Source organism: Festucalex cinctus, chromosome 1 (genome assembly GCF_051991245.1).
Source record: "Festucalex cinctus isolate MCC-2025b chromosome 1, RoL_Fcin_1.0, whole genome shotgun sequence".
Lineage (NCBI taxonomy): Eukaryota > Metazoa > Chordata > Actinopteri > Syngnathiformes > Syngnathidae > Festucalex > Festucalex cinctus.
The window spans coordinates 66,973,171-66,997,262 of NC_135411.1; the positions used below are offsets into that span (position 1 = coordinate 66,973,171).

Here is a 24,092-nt window from a genome sequence, read left to right on the forward strand (position 1 = left end):
ATGCCGCGGCCCAGTCCAAAGTGGCCTGTGGACTGGTGGTTGGTGACCACTGCAGTATAGTATTGATTAAACGATAAGTTGATTTTTTTTTCTTCAATTAAATGAAATTATTTCCAGTTTCACTACTATTTGCGGGATGGCCCAGTTCTAACCTCCATGAAACAGAAAACAAATCTAAGCAACACTGTTTCACAGTTTAAAATCTGGTCTCTCGAAACAGGATGATGCAAACAAATGACTACAAGACAAGCAACCTCTGAGCAAACAATGTCATCACACAATATATTGTGATGAGGATTAACACAACGCTGTTACATTTCTGACGTGGTTAATGTGACGCTTAACCTACTTCAGTTCTAACCCGTTCCTCGAGTAGATTATGTGCTTTATAACCCAGAGGTTGAACTTTATTAGTCTATAACGTTGAAGACAAGCGCTATAAAAAATGGAGGTATGCAATGCAAATTTCCACTGTCTTGTCAACAAGGCTAGATTTCAAAACCATGCAAAAAAGTTGAATGAATGTGGACTTATAGTTGATTATTTTTATGCTACAAAATGATGTTAAATCAGTTTACTGTTGAGGATTTTTTCATTCACATTTTTACATTTCAAATAGAAAAACAGTAAAATATTTTGGTGGATGAACATTTCAGAGGTGTGTCATATGGCTTGATTTTGAAGAACGGCAAAGTTGTGAACGATGAGCCATGCCGTTCGTATTTTCTGTGGCCAGCAGTTTTCAGTAGAACAGATGTGTACAAATACAAATGAATGTTTGGTGGGGTTCAGTAAGGGATACTTGACAAATTGAGCCCTTTTCACCACTAAAAAGTTAATATTTTTATCCAGAATTAATTTGATAACTTCAGTATTTTTAGTATTAAGTACAATTGATATCTTTAAAAACACGTTTTCCACTTGCTGTCGACTGAAGATGACATCATGCATGCTGAGGAAATAGGTAACGACAAATCAAGGGTCACCTATTTTCTGGGTTTAGTCAGCAAACTGAGCCACAATTGGTCGCTACCTGTTTCCTGAGCACGGGTGATGTCATCTTCAGTCGACAGCAACTGGCAAAATGATTTTAATTGTTCATGAAAAAATGAAATTATCACATTGATTATAGACAAAATATTATCTTCTTACTGCTGGAAATGGCTCAATGAGTCAAGTATTCCTTTAAGAACTACTGATTTATTACATGTGACAATTTTAAATTATGGTACAGGTTTTTGCCAAGGAACAGAAGGGTCTTGTAAAAGGTCTAAGTAAGGTCGTTCTCTCTCTCTCTCTCTTTTACTCTTTGTCCCCCTCCCACCTCTACTGGCTGAGTGTAACTAGATATAAGCAGGGGCCACTAGTGGGCTGAAGGACACACGGCTAACACAACTGTAGCGAGAAAGCAGCAAGAAGGGGAACCCTCGTGGTGTCCAAAGTACCATTGAAGATTTTAGCTGTTTGAAAGACAAGGTAGGATTTTAAACATTTTGGAGAATGAGTATTGCGCTATAAGGCACCGTTATGAGTAACAAATGAGGGGCATAAAGGGTGGATTGCTATATACTGGATGAATATGTGTGCACCATTTTATTATATGTCATTGTCAATATATATTATATAAATTATTTTCGTCTTGGTTCTTCGTTCACTTATCCCTGAACGCACCATGAACATGCACGCTGCTTTGGCCATGTGTTTGACAAATGAAAGTGTTCAAAATTGTGAAGATTTGAGAAGCGCCAACTTTGTGAAAGGAACCTGAACAAATTGGCAACTTGTCCGCGCATCGCGTTGCCAAATCAACAAAGGTGCCACGCTAGTCCCGTCCCCGACGGTTTTAACGACGCTAGCAGTTGAACAGTGTAACCTCGGTAGCTACCGTCAGTGCGACCTTCCAGCTCCGGGGTAACTGTGTCACTAGGTAGACATTACACTTCTCATGGATGTCTTCTGACCTTGCTGCTAGATAAGATATCTTTACTTCATGCCCAGTAGTACCTGTAGGCCCCAAACAAGAACGCAAAGCAGGTGTTTATTTTCTCAACTTGGCCATGTGAAGAAGGCTTTCGTCGGAGGTCAGGTTGTTTGGACAAGCAGCAGGTGAACTTGACAAACTTATTGGAAACATAATGGAAACTAGACTGGGCTACATGTCATGTGGAGTGTAATGAGCAGCTCAGAAAACAGCTCAGGAGACTAGTAGAATCAGACTCTTGTCTCAATTGTGCTATTTTCTCCAAGGTCATTGTCATCTCAGGTCTCTGCTCAAACCTTCTGTCCACTAATTTGGTCTTGGACCGTTCCCAAAAGATGGGATTTGCCTGTCTCACTTGTTTGTTCTTACTTTCTCATGCTTTCCTCCCCAATGTGACTCTCACATGATTTACCTCTGCACAACTTGAGTGCACCCCTAACCCCGCTCCCACACTGCTCTCCAGCCCCCACCCCAACCATCTCTTGTCAGCTAGCACCACTCCCCCCCCCCCCCCTCTCTCTCTCTCTCTCTCTCTCTCTCTCTCTCTCTCTGTCTCTCTCTCTCTCTCCATACAATCAAACCTAGGTTCGAAAACAGCCATGCAAACAAACAAATCGGTTTAATGACAATGGGGAGAGATTTGTTTCAAAATTATTCACGCAAATATATTTGTGATTCTCACAGGGTTTTTTTTTTTAGATCCACAAATATATGGCAGTGGACACGTGTTTGTTAATGTTGTGTGAGCATTTATCAAGATTTATCATTTGTAAATATTCAATTCAATTCTGCTTGTAAATTGTTGATGTGCTTTTGTGGGTCAGCGCAGCCAGGAAGATTTATTTTTAAGACAAATGACATAGTTTCAAGATATTCACACACACAGACACACACACCCCCGCGCACCCCCCCCCCCCCCCCCCCCCCCACACACACACACACACCCCGACACACACCCATATGTGTTGAAGGGCCATCCCTCCTCGGTCCACTAGGAGGCAGTGTTGCTGGGAACGAGCTATCTCCCATTTCTCATTTAAAAATTGGAAACTGAAAAACGTCCAATGTACCTTTATCTGATTAGTTATTATTATTATTTTTATGCATTTATGTAACATAAATTGGGAAACAAAATGTGAATTGTGTGAATTTTCTTTTCCTCTAACTTGCTTTTCCTTCGGAAGTCCTTTTATTGGAGATATAGAAGAAGAATAGAAGAAGAAAAATAAATAAAGTGAACGTCTTCCTGGCAGCAGTGGCAAGGCAATCTCTCTCTCTCTCTCTCTCTCTCTCTCTCTCTCTCTCTCTCTCTCTCTCTCTCTCTCTCTGCCTCCGTCCCTCCCTCCCTCTCAGTCCATGTGAGATGCACTTGCACTCATCATTTTTTGTAGTTAACTTGCCTTAGTTTGTTATTTAATTAATATGGTGATTTGAGTTGATGTTCACTACTGAATGTTCCTAAAATTTAATCTCATGGGGTGGTTGTGTTACCAAGGACTTAAGACCTGACCCTGGAAACAGAGATGATCACTATTCAAACTGTCTTCAGTCTTCAGATGTGTACTTGCATCAGACCAACCAAAAGTTAACATACTTGAAAGTGCTCGAAAGTTAACATACCCTTGGGTTATATATAGTGTTGTTCCGATACCGTTTTTTGGCCCCCAATACCGATACCGATACCCAGCTTTGCAGTATCGGCCGATACCGATACCATACCGATACCTAAAGTTTATTTTCCTCAACATGAAAAAGCTGTCCTGCCATTGGTTCAGAGCATTCAAGGGCCAATAGGATATCTTAGGTCGGCATGCAGTGAGCATGTCACATATCAGTGAATGTCGTGCACGAGCGATGTCATTAAGCGATGTTTAGTGTTTGTACGTTTACAGTGCTCATACGTTTCATGGTCCCAGTTTTCAAATGGCCTTGCTTGCCAAATGGCCAAGCTTTAATGGCTCAAATGACCCTACTGAACTGCCCTTCAAGCATTGGTCCCACAAGGGCGTGACGCAACTTGGCTTATTATCTTTGACTGACACACGTCAGTTGAAAATTCACTCAACGTAGATACAGCACGTGTCACCAAACTAAAACAGACCGATGGTCACTGTATGTATAGGTGATTAACTCGTACTGTAGCGCAGTATTCAAAGTAGTTTTTGACAATTTTAAAAATGTCTTTGTTCTGTTTATAGTGTTTATTGGCAATGGCAGCATGATTTAATCTGATTAAAGTATTAGCTTGGTTAGCGCGGTATGTTTGGCACGTAAGATTAAAGACAATTCCCTACCCACCAAAGTAACCAATTAGCTTTAAAAAGCAGGTCTTTTTTTTTTTTTTTAAAGTGCATAGTCTCCAACTGTCTACAGCAAGCATTGCTCTGAATAGGGAAGATAAGTATTTATTGAGATTTCTTCCCTATTCACAAGTCAAGGAACTACTGTGGCTATTTTAGGCCATTAAAGTAACCCACTGTCATAGCAGGTCAAAATATTCACTAACCAATTGTGTGGCATCATAGATACTGTATCGGTAAATTGTGTGCATTTTAGACTTGAGTTAACCTATTAGAATAATGCACATGTAAAGGTTCAGTCCTGGAAACACAGTTGGAGCTGGCAAGACAGTTATTTGCTTCAGTAAATTAGGCCAGACCTGCTGTGTTTGTGTGGTCATTTGTGGCCCCTTGGCATTTGCCCACACAAGCTCTCCTCACGCAATGTCCAGCTTCCAGTGGAGCCCATAAATTGGTATGTACAGGTCATTAACTCTCTCTGCCATTTAGCTGTGGAGCACCTCTCCATGCTTGAATTCAGAAATGTTATGTTTGAAATGCTTTGTTTAGAACACATGCACTGTGATTCTCCAGTTCAATTGTTATTGACATATGTTGAGAAAAATAAATCCAAGGTTGTTGGCTCAGTTTCAGTTTCCCCCCAGGGTCAGACCAGGGTGTTCATGCTAATGTATATTCTACTCACTAGAAGTCAAGGTCAAAGTTCAGTGGTTGGTTAACGAGTACTGACTTAATGGAGAGAAACAAATAGGTGAGACACACGCTTATTTCTGTTGAACTGCAAAACCTCAATTTTAACTACTTTAAAACATAACTTTAGAACTTTTTTTCTTTTTTTTAAATAATAAAGATCTAAATTAAAAATAGCACGGTGGTCGAGTGGTTAGCACGTCCACATCTCAGTTCTGAGGACTCCGGTTCGAGTCCAGGCTCCGGCTTTCCTGGGTGGAGTTTGCATGTTCTCGCCGTGCCCGCGTGGGTCTTCCCGGGTTCTCCGGTCTCCTCCCACATTCCAAAGACATGCATGGCAGGTTCACTGGGTGCTCCGAATTGTCCCTAGGTGTGCTTGTGAGTGTGGATGGTTGTTCGTCTCTGTGTGCTCTGCGATTGGCTGGCAACCAGTCCAGGGTGTCCCCCGCCTACTGCCCAGAGCCAGCTGAGATAGGCGCCAGCACCCCCCGTGACCCTTGTGAGGAATAAGCGGTCGAGAAAATAGATGGATAAATAAAAAATAAAACTAATGTAAATTAACAAATATAAGTCCAAATGATTCTAACATTGTGCACATTGAAACAGAATACAGTATATTTTGAAGATAAGATAAACACTCTTCAAGCAGGGTGGCTCCCACTCCCCCTATAAGGTGAGTCTGGGTTACCTTCAATTTCTTCATCATCCCTGGGTGTGGTTCAACAAACTTCATTTACATCAGAATCTTCATCAGCCTCTTCAACTCTCCTTTCACTTAAACATCTCATCAATTTTTCATTGCGTTGCCCCTTTTTTAAGAGCATTAGTTGTTTATTATCTCTCTCGTTTGTTGTCTTGTGTTGCAGAAAACCAATGTGCATTTCAACTAATCAGAGCTCAGCTAACTATCGATACTGATCACGTGTCAGTCTGTCAGCTAATCAAGCGTGTTGGTTGGCTGCGTGCGCACACATGCACACATCGACATGACTCGTCACTCAGATACACTGAGACGGAGCCGGTGAAAGAACTCTCCGTGAAACTTGAATAAAATAAAATAACATCAGTGAAAACGGATTAGCTACAAAAGTACACTGGAACGATTCAGAAGCACTTTTGTAGACTTGTTAACACTTGTGTATGTAAATCTGATTTTAGTAAATGTGTGTTTGGCAGCCTGGCAAGTTATTGTGTGAAGGCTGGAGGCCTGTTATTCTACACCATTCCCGTTATTCTTATTAGGGCCCGAGCAGCGACCGCTGCGAGGTCCCTATTGTTTTTGTAAAAATTATTATTATTATTAGGGCCCGAGCAGCGACCGCTGCGAGGTCCCTATTGTTTTTGTAAAAATTATTATTATTATTATTATTATTAGGGCCCGAGCAGCAACCGCTGCGAGGTCCCTATTGTTTTTCGTTCGAATTATTATTATTATTAGGGCCCGAGCAGCGACCGCTGCGAGGTCCCTATTGTTTTTCGTTCGAATTATTATTATTATTATTAGGGCCCGAGCAGCGACCGCTGCGAGGTCCCTATTGTTTTTGTAAAAATTATTATTAGGGCCCGAGCAACGACTGCTGCGAGGTCCCTCTTGTTTTTGTAAGAATTCTTCTTCTTCTTCTTTTTCTTCTCCGTAAACGATCGCATTTTTGAGGGCCTAAACATTTACGAAAACTCACCAAACTTTGCAGTCTCTTCGGGCCCGGCGAAAAATTTGATATTATGTAGTTGCCATAACAATGCGACTCTATAGCGCCCCCTAGCGTAGAAAAATAAAAACCAATCCCGGCCCGTTTGACCTAGAGCTACGAAAATTGCCAGGCACGTGTAGCACCCCGAGACGCACAAAAAAGTCAGTGGAAGCCATTTCCTAAAATGTACAGGAAGTGAGCTATGAATTTTTGAATGTCCAATTTTGGCCCATTAAGGCACATTCACTGTGGTCATACTTTTTCCCCCTTTGCAAATATTTTTCAGCCATTTGACTTCAAACTTGCCATGTATCATCTCAAGACCCAAGACAACAACTGGGCAAAATATCTTGACTTTTTGGAATACTATATGACGGGGGCGGGGCATCAAATATTGATTTTAAAATTTAATTTGTCCAGAAAGACAAAATGCTGAATAACTCCCATGAACAAGCTCCAAAAAATCTCAAACTTCTCACGCAACTTAATAGTCACGGCCTGAAAACATCTATATGATACAATTCTGTTATATATATAGCGCCACCTAGTGGTGACAATAAATGTCATACTTTACGTTTTTAGCTACTGTGCCAAGCTCTTTGAAGGGATCCAGTTGAAAATTGGTCAGACAAGCCTTAAGATGTTGATCATGCCCCACACCGAATATTGTAACTTTTCGCCAAAGGGCGTGGCCTCTACGGTGCCGCAAAGTCTGGTAATTTTTTGTGGCAATAAAAGCTGCTTTTACTTGATCCAGGTAATCCTATCTTCTCAAAATTTCACACATTTGATGAGAGTCCAGCCCTTAAGACATCTACGAACTTATATTTCATCTTACTGTTAGCGCCACCGTCTGGCAATTTTTTTTCTTACGATTTTTCTTAAATGTTTTTCTCCAACCACATTAACTGCACCTACCTCATATTTGCTCAGATGAGGGTTTCGGTCTTCATGATGTCACAACACGAAGTTTGTGAGTTTTCGCGAATCGCTGTGGGCGTGGCTAAGCGCTGTTCGCCAAGAAAACAACACCAATTTTGAGGGCCTAAACCGGCACAGAAACGCATGAAACTTGGCACACACATCTGGCCTAGCAAAATGAGCGATATTTTATCCTGGATTGTGCTATTTTTACAGAAATGACTCAATAGCGCCCCCTAGAAAATTTTAATGAAGCAGCCCCGGTTGTACGTTGAAGCAAGATCTGCCCACATTCACAGGGGGCAGACTTTTGCCCACTTCTCCTACACGTTTCATCTGACTGAGTTAAGACTTGACCTGGACCATGTCAAGACCTAAGCCAACGACAGAGGGAAAAATCTTGACTTTTCGAAATACTATATGATGAAGGCGGGGCATCAAAATTTGTGTTTCGCACTGAAAAAGGATATGCTTAATAACTCCCCGGTACATGCTCCAAAAAATCCCAAACTTGACATGTATGTTTATCGTCAAGGCCTGAAGCTATCTCTATGACAACATTCAGTTATATATGCAGCGTCACCTAGCCCTTGAGGCATAAAGAAAAATACCCCACATACGGTATTTTGTACAAAAAATTTAAACTCATTCTAAGTGTGATAACTAAGTCATTTATGAATATTCTTTTAGTTTCCACCACTCAAAATGTTCACTGGCATCAGACTTATCCAAACATATATATATTTTTATTTATTTTTGATAGCCTCTGTGGACATTAAAAGCAATATCGTGAATGAAGGATATGCATAATAACTCAACGGTACATGCTCCAAAAAAAATCCCACACTTGACATGTATGCTTATAATCAAGGCCTGAAGGTATCTCTATGACAACATTCAGTTATAAATACAGCGCCACCTAGCCCTTGAGGCATAATATATAAAAAAAAACAAAAAACACATACGGTATTTTGTACAAAAAATGTAAACTCATTCTAAGTGTGATAACTAAGTCATTTATGAATATTCTTTTAGTTTCCACCACTCAAATTGTTCACTGGCTTCACACCGATCCAAACGTATGTACGTTTCCATTTTGTTTTATTCATTTTTGATTGCCCCTTTGGACAATAAAAGTAACATTGTGCAATGAGTACAACGAGCGATGATGTATATATACACTTTTACAAAAAATACCAATCAGGGCAACTCATTGCCTAAAAATAAATAAGGACGCTGATTTTTGCAGGTCTTAACAATCACCAAAACCCATTGAGCTTGACACACACTGGCAAAAAAAATATTCTACATGTAAACGTTTATTATGCCATTTTCAAAGAAATTTTGCTTCCAATATGCCAGTACCCCAACGTGCCAGTACCCTAACGTGCAAGTACCCCAACGTGCAAGGACCCCAACGTGGCCCGGGCTGCGAGGGCCCTTTATAGCTGCTCACAGCTCTAGTTATTATTATTATTATTATTATTAGGGCCCGAGCAGCGACCGCTGCGAGGTCCCTATTGTTTTTCGTTCGAATTCTTCTTCTTCTTCTTCTTCTTCTTCTTCTTCTTCTTCTTCTTCTTCTTCTTCTTCTTCTTCTTCTTCTTCTTCTCCGTAAATGATCGCATTTTTGAGGACCTAAACATTCACGAAAACTCACCAAACTTTGCACACTCCTCAGGCCCGGCGAAAAATTTGATATTATGAAGTCGTCATAACAACGCGACTCTATAGCGCCCCCTAGCGTAGAAAAATAAAAACCAAGCCCGGCACGTTTGAGCTAGAGCAACGAAAATTGGCAGGCACGTGTAGCACCCCGAGACGCACAAAAAAGCCTATTGGGACCATGTAGCTAAAATGTACAGGAAGTGAGCTGTGAAGTTTTTTAATGTCCAATTTTGGCCTATTTTGGCACATTCACTGTGGTCATGCTTTTTCCCCCTTTGCAAACACTTTTCATCCAATTGACTTCAAACTTGGCATTTAGCATCTCAAGACCAGAGAGAACAACTGGGCAAAACATCTTGCCTTTTTGAAATACTATATGACGGGGGCGGGGAATCAAATATTGCCTTTAAAATTTCATTTGTCCAGAAAGAGCAAATGCTTAATAACTCCCATGTTCAAGCTCCAAAAAATCTCAAACTTCTCAGGCAACGTAATAGTCACGGCCTGAAAACATCTATATGATAAAATTCAGTTATACATATAGCGCCACCTAGTGGTAACAATAAATGTCATACTTTACGTTTTTAGCTACTGTGCTGAGCTCGTTGAAGGGATCCAGTTGAAAATTGGTCAGAAAAGCCTTAAGATGTTGATCATGCCCAACACCGAATATTGTAACTTTTGGCCAAAGGGCGTGGCCACTACGGTGACGCAAAGTCTGAAGATTTTTCGTGACAATAAAAGCTGCATTAACTTGACCGAGATGATCCAATCTTCTCTAAATTTCACACATTTGATGAGAGTCCAGCCCTAAAGACATCTACGAACTTATATTTCATCTTCCTGATAGCGCCACCTAGTGGCATTTTTTTTTTCTTACGAATTGTCTTCTACGTTTTTCTCCAAAAACGTTAACTGGACCTACCTCATATTTGCTCAGATGAGGGTTTCGGCCTTCACGATGTCACAACACGAAGTTTGTGAGTTTTCGTGAATTGCTGTGGGCGTGGCTAAGCGCTGTTCGCCAAGAAAACAACGCCAGTTTTGAGGGTCTAAACATGCACAGAAACTCATGAAACTTGGCACACACATCTAGCCTGGTACAATGAGCAATATTTTATTGTTGATTGTGCTATTTTTGAAAAAAAGACTCAATAACGTCCCCTAGAAATTTTTAACGAAGCAGCCCCGGTTGTACGTTTAAGCAAGAACTATGAATATTTTTAGGTGTATGAGGGACCCCAAGACCTACAAAAAAGTCTCTTGGACCCATTTGCTAAAATGAACAGGAAGTGAGCTACGAATTTTTGAATGTCCCATTTTTGACGATTTTTGCATATTTACAGGGGGCATACTTTTGCCCACTTCACACGTTTCATCCGACTAAGTTAAGACTTGGCCTGGACCATGTCAAGACCTGAGCCAACGACAGGGGGAAAAATCTTGACCTTTCGAAATACTATATGATGAAGGCGGGGCATTAAAATTTGTGTTTCGCACTGAAAAAGGATATGCTTGATAACTCCCCGGTACATGCTCCAAAAAATCCCAAACTTGACATGTATGTTTATCGTCAAGGCCTGAAGTTATCTCTATGACAACATTCAGTTATATATGCAGCGCCACCTAGCCCTTGAGGCATAAAAAAAAAATACCCCACATACGGTATTTTGTACAAAAAATGTAAACTCATTCTAAGTGTGATAACTAAGTCATTTATGAATATTCTTTTAGTTTCCACCACTCAAAATGTAAACTGGCATCAGACTTATCCAAACATATATATATTTTTATTTATTTTTGATAGCCTCTATGGACATTAAAAGCAATATCGTGAATGAAGGATATGCTTAATAACTCCACGGTACATGCTCCAAAAAAAATCCCACACTTGACATATATGCTTATAATCAAGGCCTGAAGGTATCTCTATGACAACATTCCGTTATAAATACAGCGCCACCTAGCCCTTGAGGCTTATATAAAAATAAAAAAAAATACCCCACATACGGTATTTTGTACAAAAAATGTACACTCATTCTAAGTGTGATAACTAAGTCATTTATGAATATTCTTTTAGTTTCCACCACTCAAATTGTTCACTGGCTTCACACTGATCCAAACGTATGTACGTTTCCATTTTGTTTTATTCATTTGTTTTTGCCCCTTTGGACAATAAAAGTAACATTGTGCAATGAGTACAACGAGCGATGATGTGTATATACACTTTTACAAAAAAATACCAATCAGGGCAACTCATTGCCTAAAAATAAAAAAGGACGCTGATTTTTGCAGGTCTTAACAATCACCAAAACCCGTTGAGCTTGACACACACACTGGCAAAAAAATATTCTACATGTAAACGTTTATTATGCCATTTTCAAAGAAATTTTGCTTCCAATATGCCAGTACCCCAATGTGCCAGTACCCCAACGTGCAAGTACCCCAACGTGCAAGGACCCCAACATGGCCCGGGCTGCGAGGGCCCTTTATAGCTGCTCGCAGCTCTAGTTATTAGGGCCCGAGCAGCGACTGCTGCGAGGTCCCTATTGTTTTTGTAAAAATTATTATTATTATTATTATTAGGGCCCGAGCAGCGACCGCTGCGAGGTCCCTATTGTTTTTGTAAAAATTATTATTATTAGGGCCCGAGCAGCGACCGCTGCGAGGTCCCTATTGTTTTTCGTTCGAATTATTATTATTATTATTATTATTATTATTATTATTCTCCGTAAACGATCGCATTTTTGAGGACCTAAACATTCACGAAAACTCACCAAACTTTGCACACTCCTCAGGCCCGGCGAAAAATTTTATATTATGAAGTCGTCATAACAACGCGACTCTATAGCGCCCCCTAGCGTAGAAAAATAAAAACCAAGCCTGGCACGTTTGAGCTAGAGCAACGAAAATTGGCAGGCACGTGTAGCACCCCGAGACGCACAAAAAAAGTCTATTGGGACCATGTAGCTAAAATGTACAGGAAATGAGCTATGAATTTTTTTATGTCCAATTTTGGCCTATTTTGGCACATTCACTGTGGTCATGCTTTTTCCCCCTCTGCAAACATTTTTCATCCAATTCACATCAAACTTGGCATTTATCATCTCAAGACCTGAGAGAACAACTGGGCAAAAAGTCTTGCCTTTTAGAAATACTATATGATGGGGGCGGGGCATCAAATATTGTCTTTAAAATTTCATTTGTCCAGAAAGAGCAAATGCTTAATAACTCCCATGTTCAAGCTCCAAAAAATCTCAAACTTCTCAGGCAACGTAATAGTCACGGCCTGAAAACATCTATATGATAAAATTCAGTTATACATATAGCACCACCTAGTGGTAACAATAAATGTCATACTTTACGTTTTTAGCTACTGCGCTGAGCTCGTTGAAGGGATCCAGTTGAAAGTTGGTCAGAAAATCCTTAAGATGTTGATCATGCCCCACACCGAATATTGTAACTTTTCGCCAAAGGGCGTGGCCGCTACGGTGCCGCAAAATCTGAAGATTTTTCGTGACAATAAAAGCTGCATGAACTTGACCGAGATGATCCTATCTTCTCAAAATTTCACACATTTGATGAGAGTCCAGCCCTAAAGACATCTACGTACTTATATTTCATCTTACTGATAGCGCCACCTAGTGGCAATTTTTTTTCTTACGAATTTTCTTGTACATTTTTCTCCAAACACGTTAACTGGACCAACCTCATATTTCCTCAGATGAGGGTTTCGGCCTTCATGATGTCACAACACGAAGTTTGTGAATTTTCGCGAATCGCTGTAGGCGTGGCTAAGCATTGTTCGCCAAGAAAAACGACGCCAGTTTTGATGGTCTAAACATGCGCAGAAACTCATGAAACTTGGCACACACATCTGGCCTGGCAAAATGAGCAATATTTTATCATGTATTGTCCTATTTTACAAAAATGACTCAATAGCGCCCCCTAGAAATTTTCAACGAAGCAGCCCCGATTGTACGTTTAAGCAAGATCTACGAAAATTTTTAGGTCTATGAGGGAGCCAAAGACCTACAAAAAAATCTCTTGTACCCATATGCTAAAATGAACAGGAAGTGAGCTACGAATTTTTGAATGTCCAATTTTTGACGATTTTTGCACATTTTCAGGGGGCATACTTTTGCCCACTTCTCCTACACGTTTTATCCGACTGACTTATGACTTGACCTGGACCATGCCAAGACCTGAGCCAACAACAGACGGAAAAATCTTGACTTTTGGAAATACTATATGATGAGGGCGGGGCATCAAAATTTGTGTTTCGCACTGAAAAAGGATATGCTTAATAACTCCCCGATACATGCTCCAAAAAATCCCAAACTTGACATGTATGTTTATCGTCAAGGCCTGAAGGTATCTCTATGACAACATTCAGTTATATATGCAGCGCCACCTAGCCCTTGAGGCATGAAAAAAAATACCCCACTTACGGTATTTTGTACAAAAAATGTAAACTCATTCTCAGTGTGATAACTAAGTCATTTATGAATATTCTTTTAGTTTCCACCACTCAAAATGTTCACTGGCATCAGACTTATCCAAACATATATATATTTTTATTTATTTTTGATAGCCTCTATGGACATTAAAAGCAATATCGTGAATGAAGGATATGCTTAATAACTCCACGGTACATGCTCCAAAAAAAATCCCACACTTGACATGTATGCTTATAATCAAGGCCTGAAGGTATCTCTATGACAACATTCAGTTATAAATACAGCGCCACCTAGCCCTTGAGGCTTATATAAAAAAAAAAAAAAAATACCCCACATACGGTATTTTGTACAAAAAATGTACACTCATTCTAAGTGTGATAACTAAGTCATTTATGAATATTCTTTTAGTTTCCACCACTCAAATTGTTCACTGGCTTCACACCGATCCAAACGTATGTACGTTTCCATTTTGTTTTATTCATTTTTGATTGCCCCTTTGGACAATAAAAGTAACATTGTGCAATGAGTACAACGAGCAATGATGTATATATACACTTTTACAAAAAATACCAATCAGGGCAACTCATTGCCTAAAAATAAAGGACGCTGATTTTTGCAGGTCTTAACAATCACCAAAACCCGTTGAGCTTGATACACACACTGGCAAAAAAATATTCTACATGTAAACGTTTATTATGCCATTTTCAAAGAAATTTTGCTTCCAATATGCCAGTACCCCAATGTGCCAGTACCCCAACGTGCAAGTACCCCAACGTGCAAGGACCCCAACGTGGCCCGGGCTGCGAGGGCCCTTTATAGCTGCTCGCAGCTCTAGTTAGGGCCCGAGCAGCGACCGCTGCGAGGTCCCTATTGTTTTTGTAAAAATTCTTCTTCTTCTTCTTCTTCTTCTTCTTCTTCTTCTTCTTCTTCTTCTTCTTCTTCTTCTTCTTCTTCTTCTTCTTTATTCTCCGCAAACGATCGCGATTTTGGGTACCTAAACATTCACGAAAACTCACCAAACTTTGCACACTCCTCAGGCCCGGCGAAAAATTTGATATTATTAAGTCGTCATAACAATGCGACTCGATAGCGCCCCCTAGCGTAGAAAAATAAAAACCAAGCCCGGCACGTTTGAGCTAGAGCAACAAAAATTGGCAGGCACGTGTAGCACCCCGAGACGCACAAAAAAGTCTATTGGGACCATGTAGCTAAAATGTACAGGAAGTGAGCTATGAATTTTTTTATGTCCAATTTTGGCCTATTTTGGCACATTCACTGTGGCCATGCTTTTTCCCCCTTTGCAAACATTTTTCATCCAATTGACTTCAAACTTGGCATTTATCATCTCAAGACCTGAGAGAACAACTGGGCAAAACATCTTGCCTTTTTGAAATACTATATGACGGGGGCGGGGCATCAAATATTGCCTTTAAAATTTCATTTGTCCAGAAAGAGCAAATGCTTAATAACTCCCATGTTCAAGCTCCAAAAAATCTCAAACTTCTCAGGCAACGTAATAGTCACGGCCTGAAAACATCTATATGATAAAATTCAGTTATACATATAGCGCCACCTAGTGGTTACAATAAATGTCATACTTTACGTTTTTAGCTACTGTGCTGAGCTTGTTGAAGGGATCCATTTGAAAATTGGTCAGAAAAGCCTTAAGATGTTGATCATGCCCCACACCGAATATTGTAACTTTTCGCCAAAGGGCATGGCCGCTACGGTGACGCAAAGTCTGAAGATTTTTCGTGAAAATAAAAGCTGCATTAACTTGACCGAGATGATCCTATCTTCTCAAAATTTCACACATTTTATGAGAGTCCAGCCCTAAAGACATCTACTGACTTATATTTCATCTAACTGATAGCGCCACCTAGTGGCAATTTTTTTTCTTACGAATTTTCTTCTACGTTTTTCTCCAAACACGTTAACTGGACCTACCTCATATTTGCTCAGATGAGGGTTTCGGCCTTCATGATGTCACAACACGAAGTTTGTGAGTTTTCGCGAATTGCTGTGGGTGTGGCTAAGCGCTGTTCGCCAAGAAAATAACGCCAGTTTTGAGGGTCTAAACATGCACAGAAACTCATGAAACTTGGCACACACATCTGGCCTGGTAAAATTAGCAATATTTTATTGTTGATTGTGCTATTTTTACAAAAATGACTCAATAGCGCCCCCTAGAAGTTTTTAACGAAGCAGCCCCGGTTGTACGTTTAAGCAAGATCTACGAAAATTTTTAGGTGTATGAGGGAGCCCAAGACCTACAAAAAAGTCTCTTGGACCCATATGCTAAAATGAACAGGAAGTGAGCTACGAATTTTTGAATGTCCCATTTTTGACAATTTTTGCACATTCACAGGGGGCAGACTTTTGCCCACTTCTCCTACACGTTTCATCTGACTGAGTTAAGACTTGACCTGGACCATGTCAAGTCCTGAGCCAACGACAGGGGGAAAAATCTTGACCTTTCGAAATACTATATGATGATGGCGGGGCATCAAAATTTGTGTTTCGCACTGAAAAAGGATATGCTTAATAACTCCCCGGTACATGCTCCAAAAAATCCCAAACTTGACATGTATGTTTATCGTCAAGGCCTGAAGCTATCTCTATGACAACATTCAGTTATATATGCAGCGCCACCTAGCCCTTGAGGCATAAAAAAAAAAAAAACCCACATACGGTATTTTGTACAAAAAATGTAAACTCATTCTGAGTGTGATAACTAAGTCATTTATGAATATTCTTTTAGTTTCCACCACTCAAAATGTTCACTGGCATCAGACTTATCCAAACATATATATATTTTTATTTATTTTTGATAGCCTCTGTGGACATTAAAAGCAATATCGTGAATGAAGGATATGCTTAATAACTCCACGGTACATGCTCCAAAAAAAATCCCACACTTGACATGTATGCTTATAATCAAGGCCTGAAGGTATCTCGATGACAACATTCAGTTATAAATACAGCGCCACCTAGCCCTTGAGGCTTATATAAAAAAAAAAAAAACACATACGGTATTTTGTACAAAAAAATTTAAACTCATTCTAAGTGTGATGACTAAGTCATTTCTGAATATTCTTTTAGTTTCCACCACTCAAATTGTTCACTGGCTTCACACCGATCCAAACGTATGTACGTTTCCATTTAGTTTTATTCATTTTTGATTGCCCCTTTGGACAATAAAAGTAACATTGTGCAATGAGTACAACGAGCGATGATGTATATATACACTTTAAAAAAAAATATCAATCAGGGCAACTCATTGCCTAAAAATAAAAAAGGACGCTGATTTTTGCAGGTCTTAACAATCACCAAAACCCGTTGAGCTTGACACACACTGGCAAAAAAAATATTCTACATGTAAACGTTTATTATGCCATTTTCAAAGAAATTTTGCTTCCAATATGCCAGTACCCCAATGTGCCAGTACCCCAACGTGCAAGTACCCCAACGTGCAAGGACCCCAACGTGGCCCGGGCTGCGAGGGCCCTTTATAGCTGCTCGCAGCTCTAGTTAGGGCCCGAGCAGCGACCGCTGCGAGGTCCCTATTGTTTTTGTAAAAATTATTATTATTATTATTATTAGGGCCCGAGCAGCGACCGCTGCGAGGTCCCTATTGTTTTTGTAAAAATTATTATTATTAGGGCCCGAGCAGCGACCGCTGCGAGGTCCCTATTGTTTTTGTAAAAATTATTATTATTATTATTATTAGGGCCCGAGCAGCGACCGCTGCGAGGTCCCTCTTGTTTTTGTAAGAATTATTATTATTCTTCTTCTTCTTCTTCTCCGTAAACGATCGCATTTTTGAGGGCCTAAACATTTACGAAAACTCACCAAACTTTGCAGTCTCTTCGGGCCCGGCGAAAAATTTGATATTATGTAGTTGTCATAACAACGCGACTCTATAGCGCCACCTAGCGTAGAAAAATAAAAACCAATCCCGGCCCGTTTGAGCTAGAGCTACGAAAATTGGCAGGCACGTGTAGCACTACGAGACGCACAAAAAAGTCAGTGGAAGCCATTTCCTAAAATGTACAGGAAGTGAGCTATGAATTTTTTAATGTCCAATTTTGGCCTATTTTGGCACATTCACTGTGGTCATGCTTTTTCCCCCTATGCAAACATTTTTCATCCCATTGACTTTAAACTTGGCATTTATCATCTCAAGACTTAAGAGAAAAACTAGGCAAAAAATCTTGCGTTTTCGAAATACTATATGACGGGGGCGGGGCATCAAATATTGCCTTTAAAATTTCATTTGTCCAGAAAGAGCAAATGCTGAATAACTCCCATGTACAAGCTCCAAAAAATCTCAAACTTCTCAGGCAACGTAATAGTCACGGCCTGAAAACACCTATATGAAAAAATTCAGTTATACATATAGCGCCACCTAGTGGTTACAATAAATGTCATACTTTACGTTTTTAGCTACTGTGCTGAGCTCGTTGAAGGGATCCAGTTGAAAATTGGTCAGAAAAGCCTTAAGATGTTGATGATGCCCCACACCGAATATTGTAACTTTTCGCCAAAGGGCGTGGCCGCTACGGTGACGCAAAGTCTGAAGATTTTTCGTGACAATAAAAGCTGCATGAACTTGACCGAGATGATCCTATCTTCTCAAAATTTCACACATTTGATGAGAGTCCAGCCCTAAATACATCTACGAACTTATATTTCATCTAACTGATAGCGCCACCTAGTGGCAATTTTTTTTCTTACGAATTTTCTTGTACATTTTTCTCCAAACACGTTAACTGGACCAACCTCATATTTGCTCAGATGGGGGTTTCGGCCTTCATGATGTCACAACACGAAGTTTGTGAGTTTTCGCGAATCGCTGTGGGCGTGGCTAAGCACTGTTCGCCAAGAAAACAACGCTAGTTTTGATAGTCTAAACATGCGCAGAAACTCATGAAACTTGGCACACACATCTGGCCTGGCAAAATGAGCAATATTTTATCATGTATTGTCCTATTTTTACAAAAATGACTCAATAGCGCCCCCTAGAAATCTTTAACGAAGCAGCCCCGATTGTACGTTTAAGCAAGATCTACGAAAATTTTTAGGTGTATGAGGGAGTCCAAGACCTACAAAAAAGTCTCTTGGACCCATGTGCTAAAATGAACAGGAAGTGAGCTATGAATTTTTGAATGTCCCATTTTTGACGATTTTTGCACATTTTCAGGGGGCATACTTTTGCCCACTTCTCCTACACATTTCATCCGACTGACTTTAGACTTGACCTGGACCATGTCAAGACCTGAGCCAACTACAGGCAGAAAAATCTTGACTTTTGGAAATACTATATGATGAGGGCGGGGCATCAAATTTTGTGTTTCGCACTGAAAAAGGATATGCTTAATAACTCCCCGGTACATGCTCCAAAAAATCCCAAACTTGACATGTATGTTTATAGTCAAAGCCTGAAGGTATCTCTATGACAAAATTCAGTTATATATGCAGCGCCACCTAGCCCTTCAGGCGTGAAAAAAAAATACCCCACATACGGTATTTTGTACAAAAAATGTCAACTCATTCTAAGTGTGATAACTCCCATGTTCAAGCTCCAAAAAATCTCAAACTTCTCAGGCAACGTAATAGTCACGGCCTGAAAGCATCTATATGATAAAATTCAGTTATACATATAGCGCCACCTAGTGGTAACAATAAATGTCATACTTTACGTTTTTAGCTACTGTGCCGAGCTCGTTGAAGGGATCCAGTTGAAAATTGGTCAGAAAAGCCTTAAGATGTTGATGATGCCCCACACCGAATATTGTAACTTTTCGCCAAAGGGCGTGGCCGCTACGGTGACGCAAAGTCTGAAGATTTTTCGTGACAATAAAAGCTGCATGAACTTGACCGAGATGATCCTATCTTCTCAAAATTTCACACATTTGATGAGAGTCCAGCCCTAAATACATCTACGAACTTATATTTCATCTAACTGATAGCGCCACCTAGTGGCAATTTTTTTTCTTACGAATTTTCTTGTACATTTTTCTCCAAACACGTTAACTGGACCAACCTCATATTTGCTCAGATGGGGGTTTCGGCCTTCATGATGTCACAACACGAAGTTTGTGAGTTTTCGCGAATCGCTGTGGGCGTGGCTAAGCACTGTTCGCCAAGAAAACAACGCTAGTTTTGATGGTCTAAACATGCGCAGAAACTCATGAAACTTGGCACACACATCTGGCCTGGCAAAATGAGCAATATTTTATCATGTATTGTCCTATTTTTACAAAAATGACTCAATAGCGCCCCCTAGAAATCTTTAACGAAGCAGCCCCGATTGTACGTTTAAGCAAGATCTACGAAAATTTTTAGGTGTATGAGGGAGTCCAAGACCTACAAAAAAGTCTCTTGGACCCATGTGCTAAAATGAACAGGAAGTGAGCTATGAATTTTTGAATGTCCCATTTTTGACGATTTTTGCACATTTTCAGGGGGCATACTTTTGCCCACTTCTCCTACACATTTCATCCGACTGACTTTAGACTTGACCTGGACCATGTCAAGACCTGAGCCAACTACAGGCAGAAAAATCTTGACTTTTGGAAATACTATATGATGAGGGCGGGGCATCAAATTTTGTGTTTCGCACTGAAAAAGGATATGCTTAATAACTCCCCGGTACATGCTCCAAAAAATCCCAAACTTGACATGTATGTTTATAGTCAAAGCCTGAAGGTATCTCTATGACAAAATTCAGTTATATATGCAGCGCCACCTAGCCCTTCAGGCGTGAAAAAAAAATACCCCACATACGGTATTTTGTACAAAAAATGTCAACTCATTCTAAGTGTGATAACTCCCATGTTCAAGCTCCAAAAAATCTCAAACTTCTCAGGCAACGTAATAGTCACGGCCTGAAAGCATCTATATGATAAAATTCAGTTATACATATAGCGCCACCTAGTGGTAACAATAAATGTCATACTTTACGTTTTTAGCTACTGTGCCGAGCTCGTTGAAGGGATCCAGTTGAAAATTGGTCAGAAAAGCCTTAAGATGTTGATCATGCCCCACACCGAATATTGTAACTTTTCGCCAAAGGGCGTGGCCGCTACGGTGACGCAAAGTCCGAAAATTTTTCGTGACAATAAAAGCTGCATGAACTTGACCGAGATGATCCTATCTTCTCAAAATTTCACACATTTGATGAGAGTCCAGCCCTTAAGACATCTACGAACTTATATTTCATCTTACTGATAGCGCCACCTAGTGGCAATTTTTTTTCTTACGAATTTTCTTGTACATTTTTCTCCAAACACGTTAACTGGACCAACCTCATATTTGCTCAGATGAGGGTTTCGGCCTTCATGATGTCACAACACGAAGTTTGTGAGTTTTCGCGAATCGCTGTGGGCGTGGCTAAGCACTGTTCGCCAAGAAAACAACGCCAGTTTTGAGGGTCTAAACATGCGCAGAAACTCATGAAACTTGGCACACACATCTGGCCTGGTAAAATGAACAATATTTTATTGTTGATTGTACTATTTTTACAAAAATGACTCAATAGCGCCCCCTAGAAATTTTTAACGAAGCAGCCCCGATTCTACGTTTAAGCAAGATCTACGAAAATTTTTACGTGTATGAGGGAGCCAAAGACCTACAAAAAAGTCTCTTGGACCCATATGCTAAAATGAACAGGAAGTGAGGTACGAATTTTTGAATGTCCCATTTTTGACGATTTTTGCACATTTTCAGGGGGCATACTTTTGCCCACTTCTCCTACATGTTTTATCCGACTGACTTATGACTTGACCTGGACCATGTCAAGACCTGAGCCAACAACAGACGGAAAAATCTTGACTTTTGGAAATACTATATGATGAGCGCGGGGCATCAAAATTTGTGTTTCGCACTGAAAAAGGATATGCTTAATAACTCCCCGATACATGCTCCAAAAAATCCCAAACTTGACATGTATGTTTATCGTCAAGGCCTGAAGGTATCTCTATGACAACATTCAGTTATATATGCAGCGCCACCTCGCCCTTGAGGCAAAACAAAAAAATACCCCACATACGGTATTTTGTACAAAAAATGTAAACTCATTCTAAGTGTGATAACTAAGTCATTTATGAATATTCTTTTACTTTCCACCACTCAAAATGTTCACTGGCATTAGACTTATCCAAACATGTACTTTTTTATTTATTTTTGATAGCCTCTAATGGACATTAAAAGCAATATCGTGAATGAAGGATATGCTTAATAACTCCACGGTACATGCTCCAAAAAAATCCCACACTTGACATGTATGTTTAGAGTCAAGGCTTGAAGGTATCCCTATGACAACATTCCATTATATATACAGCGCCACCTAGCCCTAGAGGCATAAAAAAAAATACACCAACTTAACGGTATTTTTACAAAAAAAAAAAAAATCCACATGTCAAGGTTTATCATGCCATTTTCAAAGAAATTCTGCTTCCAATGTGCCGTACCTAAACTTGCCAGTACCCCAACGTGCCAGTACCCCAACGTGCAAGTACCCCAACGTGCAAGTACCCCAACGTGGCCCGGGCTGCGAGGGCCCTTTATAGCTGCTCGCAGCTCTAGTTATTATTATTCTTCTTTATTCTCCGCAAACAATCGCGATTTTGGGTACCTAAATATTCACGAAAACTCACCGAACTTTGCACACTCCTCAGGTCCGGCGAAAAATTTGATATTATGAAGTCGTTATAACAATGCGACTCGATAGCGCCCCCTAGCGTAGAAAAATAAAAACCAAGCCCGGCACGTTTGAGCTAGAGCAACGTAAATTGGCAGGCACGTGTAGCACCCCGAGACGCACAAAAAAGTCTCTTGGGACCATGTAGCTAAAATGTACAGGAAGTGAGCTATGAATTTTTTTATGTCCAATTTTGGCCTATTTTGGCACATTCACTGTGGTCATGCTTTTTCCCCCTTTGCAAACATTTTTCATCCAATTGACTTCAAACTTGGCATTTATCATCTCAAGACCTGAGAGAACAACTGGGCAAAACATCTTGCCTTTTTGAAATACTATATGACGGGGGCGGGGCATCAAATATTGCCTTTAAAATTTCATTTGTCGAGAAAGAGCAAATGCTTAATAACTCCCATGTTCAAGCTCCAAAAAATCTCAAACTTCTCAGGCAACGTAATAGTCACGGCCTGAAAACATCTATATGATAAAATTCAGTTATACATATAGCGCCACCTAGTGGTTACAATAAATGTCATACTTTACGTTTTTAGCTACTGTGCTGAGCTTGTTGAAGGGATCCATTTGAAAATTGGTCAGAAAAGCCTTAAGATGTTGATCATGCCCCACACCGAATATTGTAACTTTTCGCCAAAGGGCGTGGCCGCTACGGTGCCGCAAAGTCTAAAGATTTTTCGTGAAATTAAAAGCTGCATTAACTTGACCGAGATGATCCTATCTTCTCAAAATTTCACACATTTGATGAGAGTCCAGCCCTAAAGACATCTACTGACTTATATTTCATCTAACTGATAGCGCCACCTAGTGGCAATTTTTTTTCTTACGAATTTTCTTCTACGTTTTTCTCCAAACACGTTAACTGGACCTACCTCATATTTGCTCAGATGAGGGTTTCGGCCTTCATGATGTCACAACACGAAGTTTGTGAGTTTTCGCGAATTGCTGTGGGTGTGGCTAAGCGCTGTTCGCCAAGAAAACAACGCCAGTTTTGAGGGTCTAAACATGCACAGAAACTCATGAAACTTGGCACACACATCTGGCCTGGTAAAATGAGCCATATTTTATTGTTGATTGTGCTATTTTTTACAAAATTGACTCAATAGCGCCCCCTAGAAGTTTTTAACAAAGCAGCCCCGGTTGTACGTTTAAGCAAGAACGACGAATATTTTTAGGTGTATGAGGGAGCCCAAGTCCTACAAAAAAGTCTCTTGGACCCATATGCTAAAATGAACAGGAAGTGAGCTATGAATTTTTGAATGTCCCATTTTTTACGATTTTTGCACATTCACAGGGGGCAGACTTTTGCCCACTTCTCCTACACGTTTCATCCGACTGAGTTAAGACTTGGCCTGGACCATGTCAAGACCTGAGCCAACGACAGGGGGAAAAATTTTGACTTTTCGAAATACTATATGATGAGGGCGGGGCATCAAATTTTGTGTTTCGCAATGAAAAAGGATATGCTTGATAACTCCCCGGTACATGCTCCAAAAAATCCCAAACTTGACATGTATGTTTATCGTCAAGGCCTGAAGTTATCTCTGTGACAACATTCAGTTATATATGCAGCGCCACCTAGCCCTTGAGGAATAAAAAAAAAATACCCCACATACGGTATTTTGTACAAAAAATGCACACTCATTCTAAGTGTGATAACGA

The 24,092-nt window shown here is 40.2% G+C and overlaps 1 protein-coding gene across 2 annotated transcripts in view; it reads left to right on the forward strand.

Moving 5' to 3' along the window:
* The first annotated feature begins 1,354 nt into the window (after positions 1 to 1,354).
* The window catches only part of LOC144005888 (transferrin receptor protein 1-like), a 99,223-nt gene continuing 76,485 nt past the window's right edge, over positions 1,355 to 24,092 (forward strand). Inside the window, exon 1 of one of the 2 annotated variants that reach the window (XM_077504344.1) lies at positions 1,355 to 1,476. The gene's annotated coding sequence lies outside the window, so the exon portion shown is untranslated. The remainder of the gene's footprint in view (positions 1,477 to 24,092) is intronic. The other variant, XM_077504354.1, reaches the window with a different exon arrangement.